Source organism: Impatiens glandulifera, chromosome 1 (genome assembly GCF_907164915.1).
Source record: "Impatiens glandulifera chromosome 1, dImpGla2.1, whole genome shotgun sequence".
NCBI classification, from domain to species: Eukaryota; Viridiplantae; Streptophyta; class Magnoliopsida; order Ericales; family Balsaminaceae; genus Impatiens; species Impatiens glandulifera.
In genome coordinates this window covers 105,603,305-105,609,849 of record NC_061862.1, presented here as the reverse complement: position 1 = coordinate 105,609,849, position 6,545 = coordinate 105,603,305, and the positions used below count along the sequence as shown (strand labels likewise).

Below are 6,545 nucleotides of genomic sequence, written 5' to 3'. Positions count from 1 at the left end.
CAGCAATTTGTGCGTTTGGAAGCTCTCCCTCACGGTCCCTTTCCTGTTATCGCTTTCGCCGCCTCATCTTAGCTTCCCTTTTCTTTTTTCATTTGTTTCTCATTCTAGGTCATATAGTTGGAGAGGGAGAGATTCAAGGTATGACTAAGGATCTGGATAAGGAGCTTCGAAAGCTAAATTGCAGAACGACGGGTGGATTCATAAAGTTGGTGCTTATCGAAAGCAGAAAATCCTTCTCTTTGTAAATTTGCATCATTTTTATCCTGCTGCTAACTTCTCCTATGCATTCTCTTCTCCGGTAATCTCTCTATTTCTCTATTTTCCATTGCTATATCATTTAAACGATTCATTTTACATGTCAATCTCCTATTCTTCACGTATTTATCAGCTTCCAGATCATAGTTTCGTCCTTGTTTGATTTGATCGCCCTGATCTGCATAACTTGCTAATATTGATTGATTAAGCTATATTAGACTTGAACTTATATTATTTGTATTGTTCTTAGATCTGAAAGCAGACTAGAAGATTCAAATTCTACCATAATTCTTATCTTTAGCTCAAAATCTAGGTCAAGTGAGAGCTGTTTTAAAATAGTAGTATACAGTTCAATTCAATTAAATTAAAATTAAAACAGAGAGGCAGAGGAGTTTTATTAACCCGTGCACTGATAATTCTTAAGATATGTTTGAGTTTTTGTTGTTGTGATGGACAATTTCTGTTAAGTTGCAGACATAGATGATACTGTCAGTATAACTAATATATACTCACTTCATCGTTATAAAACATTGTTATAAAACAGTTCAACTAGTTAGTGGAGTTAACATCTCATTTTATTTGTTAAGAACTTTGGTATCTGAATGGATATGGATGACTCAAAACTTGCTAATGAATTTTTGTATACAAAACTAAATATATTTGATATGAAATTTGTATTGGTTGGGATACACCACCGAAAATCGTTCAACCTTCAAATGTCTACCGTATAAGATCCAATTGACCAGTTACCCATGAAATTTTTACTTTATCTGTGAACCAGATCCAAGTGAATAATTCTAAATTTCTAACACTTTAGTATTGTCATATCATTAATCAATTGCCAATATATTGGCTCATACTATCTTTATTAACATCATCAACAATAACCAATAACCAAAAGATATGCCTACCTAAAATTTAGATATCCCTGATTCTCTACAACTCTCTCAATTGAGGAAGTACTAATATGGATTTGAACATATAAAATAGAAACTCACCAACTGCAGAAAATCATCCCAAGAGTGTACTGACAAACCAAACTCTGCAGCTTTCAATTTTTGTTCGGCTGTTACCTCTCCGAAGCTGACAAGAGCTATCCAACAAAGAGTGCAGAGTTAATAACTTGTAAGATGTTCAATTTATGAGTTATTTTGCTAAGCCTGTCATAAGAGATATAAAATCATCTTACTCTTCAAGCAGTGTGAGACATTAGGACATGTCTTCAGGACCTGAAATAATAAGTATAAATTATATCCAGTTTATTATGTTTTTTGCAATCTAAAAACATGCCATTTGGTTGGTTAATTATTATATATTGTATACAACAGGTAAGGCATGCCCAAGGGTTTCATAATGTAGCAGGAGAAAAAGAACATAGTGCATACATGTCAGAAGAGTTTTTTGATGCAAAACTCATACATCTTGGCTAATATCAGGTACTAAATTTAGTCAATAATTAATGTCAGATTATCTAATATAAATATATCCTAATTTACAATAACATATATACTCCCAACAAGGTTATTTTGAAATAATCGTTGGTTATTTAAATAACCCAAGATCGAACAAGCCTTTGCAAATCCACGCTATGGTGATTTTCATGTTTATTATGCATTCCATTTATAACAGAATTACAATAAAATTGAAAAGCTATGTTGAGCTGCATTTTCAGTTTGTTTTCTTATCTGAATCGATAAATCAACCAACGAGCAGTGAATCAATGGCGGAGAAAAGCTTCAAATACGTCATCCTAGGCGGCAACACTGGTTTAAGTTGCACAATTTCGATATTATCGTACTCTAATTAAGTTTGATATAGGACGAAGATATCGAATCCATTGTATACCTTAATTATGTTATGCTCAGGTGATATCATATATCAATATTTGTGTTGTAGTTATGAAGGAGGAACGAGAGACTGAAATTGGGCTTCCAACTGATGTCAAACATATTGCACATTTTGGCTTCATATGACTGAAAACTTTCTTATTTCCACCATATTTTTTTGCTAACCCACCAAAATGAATTGATGCAATATTGTATTATTATTGTAGGGTTATACTGTTAGAGAGTTCTAAAAGCAGGGTGTTAAGCAAGGTGAACTTGCAATTATTTTTAAAGAAGCGGTATGTATGACTTTCCTTGCATCTGTTGTCTTTTTCATGTATATTGTTAATTTGTTATTGGAGTGATGATGATTTGATTTTGGTTTCTTTCATTTTGGTCATCACTATTGGTACTTGTGATGATGGACCTTTTCTGGCTTTCAGGTTGCTCCTTATGAGCGTCCAACTCTTAGCAAGGGATCCCTTCTTCCTGAGATTAAGTTTTCAAAACTTCTAAATCATCAAAGTTGGTAATCTAATGCATTTGTATTTCTTGTCCATTTGATACTGTTTTCAGTCATTTAGGATGCTTAAATGAGCTCAGATCTGCAGTAGAATAATCAATGATTAAAAATGTTGTTGTTCATATAGGTCTATAACTAGCTTTATGTGAACTTATCTGTTAAATTTATAATTCTTATAATTTTTTTCTTATTGATTTCAATGAAAGAAAGTTTATGTATTCACTATTAAAAGGTCTTCTAACAAAGTATGGTCCCAAGAGAGTTCTTGATACCAATTATAGATGTTGATACTTATAAGTGGAACTGCTGAGTTTTATTTCCTCTGCTTTCAATTTCAATATAAAAATATAACAACATACAACTTCCATTGGAACATGAAAGACGGGCTTTACTTGGATTGGTGTTAGAGCTACTTATGCAGGTTAGCATTACATTAGCTTTAATTGAGTAAATCTCTTTCCTTACCAATTATTAATGCTGCCAAAAGGTTATATCATATGTTGAGTTGCAGATTTAATTATCCTAATTAAGATTTATTGCTTTATATGTGTGAAGATTGAGTAAGTTATAGAGATTTACTTATCTCAATTGCTGGATTCTCTTTTGGACTACATTGGTGTGAAAAATTCTTCAAACACTTTGTTGAGAGTATTTAAGAAAAGGAGTGACGTGTTTGACATCTTTTTTTTCTCAAGTTAAAGTAAATTTACTTTGTTTTTCTCATTTAGTTAAAGAAAATTTACTTTGTATTTATTGTTTGTTTATCTTGTCAAGAGCAATGAAATGTTTCTTCTTTGAATCTCATTGCAGGAAATAGACCACATGGCAAAATCTAATTACAAGTTGTTGATCAAATATCAGGTCTAATTGTGTGGTGGAGTTGGTGCCCTAAAAGTGGGATTTATTAAAATTTTAATGGAGTAATGGTTGTTTTTATATTTTTATATAATTATTTTAGTATACGAAATTTGTCTTTTATTTAAAAAAAATTATTTAACTATTAATATGATTTTAAGAGATAATATTATGGAGATGAATTATATTTATTTTGTATTATTTAAAATGTTAATAATGAGTAAAAAAATGATATTTTAAATGTTATTTTTAATTTAAAATAATAAAAATATAAAAATATAAAATAAAATTGTTAAAAAATAAAAAGACTTTTGGCGACGCTTAAATGATTTTACCGACGCTTAAATAAGCGTTGTTAAAACTTACGCCCACCCTGCTTTTGGCGACGCAAGAATAAGGGTCGGTGATCTTTTTGGCGACGCTTTTAAGGGTTGGCAGAAGTCTTTTTAAGCGTCGCCGAAAGTCCTTTTTGTTGTAGTGATGAATCATGGGATGTCATTTTCATAATTCTAACAAAAAATTATATTCAAACATATTTTGGAAAATGTAATTTAACAAAAAAGTATGTAGTTTAAACGGGAAATTTGATTAAATGGCCTTAAAGATGGGGTATTTGACTTTTTGACCCCCTCATCATCAAAAGCGTTGGTGACACTTTTATATTTTTTTGACGAAATTGCCTCTGTCGCGAGACGCAACCTCCAGTTGCGAGATGCACTCGCGAGACGCAACCGGCATTCGAGAGACGCACCCGGCAATCGCGAGACGATTTTTTTTTTTCTTTTTTGAAAAAAAAATCGTCTCGCGAATGCCGGTTGCGTCTCGCGAATGCCGGTTGTGTCTCGCGATTGAGGACGTCTCGCGACATGGACAATTTCGTCAAAAAAAATATAAAAGTGTCACCATCGTTTTTTTTATAGGGGGTCAAAAAGTCAAATAGCCTAATCTTTAAGGCCATTTAGTCAAATTTCCCATTTAAACATACTAAAGTAAAATCATGACTATAAAATCGTTCCAACTTTGTAGAGAAAATAAACTTTGATTTTAAAAAATAATAATTAATTATATATATATATATATATTAAATATTGAGGAGTGATAGAGAGAGGGAATTTGGTGAGGGAATGACTTGGCATCACCTTCATTGGTTGGAAAATGTAAAAGTTGGAGGAAAGAGAGAAAAGAGAAAAATTATTTTATTATAGATATATGATTAAAGATTATTTTGTGATACACCATATATATTTATAATTTATTCTATAATTGAAATACAAAATATTTTGGTCATTAACTTTGTATTAAACTTTGAGTCTGCACTTAAGATACCATCTGTGTCTTTTAACTAACGCTCTCATCCGTGGAGACTTTCTTTTCTATATGGATGCATTAACCCTATTAATGGGGATGGGGATGAGGATGAGGATGTTCTTTAGGTTATAATTTCAAAAACTTCCACCATGTACTACTCATCTTAGCTATGTGTCGGGGATTTTAATGACTTTGAGAAGATTACTTAACTAAGAGTAATTGGCTCAAGTGGTTGCAGGTACAAATGGTGTAATAACCATTTAGGTGTAGACCTCGTGATAAAAAAAACTAGGTAGAATCTTTGCTACAGAAAAACAACATACAAAAGCCTTACATCTTATGGTTCTAATCATTCCCCCTTATTCATAAAAACTTTTCTATCAAGGAGGAAAACAAAAAAAAACTTCTTCGGGTTGAGCATTATTCGCCATACAATGACGAATTTGCTGAGATGAAGTACATTGGCAGGACTACATATTGATGTCCTTCCTTTTACATTAAGTTATATCGAATTGTCAAAACCTTAACTAATTGGGATAAGATTATGTTTGGAAATTTTTCAAAAAAAAAAACCACTAACATACTTAATTTTTTGGTTTGTAAGTCTTGAGGATGATATAAATAGGTGAAAGAAAAGATTAAACAACTTAGGAAGAATCTTGAGAAATTTTGGGAATCGAGGTTAAGAATTAAAAATCACATCTATTGCAATTCTAATATGAGGTATTTCCATACTACTACTATTCATATGAGACAAAACAATAAAATTTTGGGATTAAAGACTTGAGTGGTAGTGGTTTCATGACCCTAGTATTAATTCCATCTTTGATAAGTATTATAAGAATCTTTATTAAACAATTAGTTTAGTTAATTTTAATCCAATTATTGAACTTGTTCAACCTAAAATGATTGATGAGGTTAACATGTACCTCCTACAACCCATTACTAACCCATTACTATGTAGGAGGTTCATGTTGCTACATTTAATATAGGAGCAAAAGGCCCATGGTACCCATCAAGTTTATTTTATCATTCATGTTGAAAACATTAAAGATAACATTATCAAAGTCTTTTTTATATTTCTTTACTCATGGTATTCTATTAGTCTCACTAAATGAACTAACCTCTAATGATTCACAAAACCTTAAATTCTAAGCATGTGAATCATCCTCTCTTCTAGTTTAGTGGCAACAAGAGATGAATATATCTCAGGCCTCCTTGAGATCCTGGGTTCCCAACGTTCTAAATTTTTTTTTTATAACTTTGCATATAAGGTGATGTCAAAGATTTTGGTTAAATTACAAAATCAGTAGTGAACAAGAAGAATACATTAAAAATCGACAAATTCAAAGATAATATTTTTATAACCCAAAAAACGTTCCATAAATTTAAGAAAATAAAAAAAGGTAGAAAATTTGATTGTTCTATTAAAATTGATATGAAAAAAGTATATGATATTGTAGAATGGATTTTTCTAAGAGCTATGTTAACTAAATTTGGTTCTCACCTAAAATTTGTTAACACCTTAATGTCATGCTTCACGATCGTATAATATTTGTTTTGAAGGGTACACTATCTCCAAGTTTTGTCATACGAGATGATTCTAACAAGGAGAGCTACTTTCATCATATATTTTTAATCTTTTGACTAGTTGTCTTTCTAATCTTTTCTAGGACGTGAAGCACAAAATCTTGTTTCAAGACGTTAAACGTAATCATAATTGTCCATTAAATTGCTTAAACATATTTATAGATGATATTCTCATTTTTGCAAAAATC

The 6,545-nt window shown here is 31.2% G+C and overlaps 1 long non-coding RNA gene across 1 annotated transcript; it reads left to right on the top strand.

The window, feature by feature from the left end:
- LOC124922731 lies at positions 1-2,606 on the top strand. The gene is made up of 4 exons (XR_007097862.1): positions 1-298; positions 1,304-1,380; positions 1,584-2,380; positions 2,525-2,606. It is a non-coding gene; the product is annotated as an uncharacterized LOC124922731 (long non-coding RNA).
- The last annotated feature ends 3,939 nt before the right edge of the window (positions 2,607-6,545 follow it).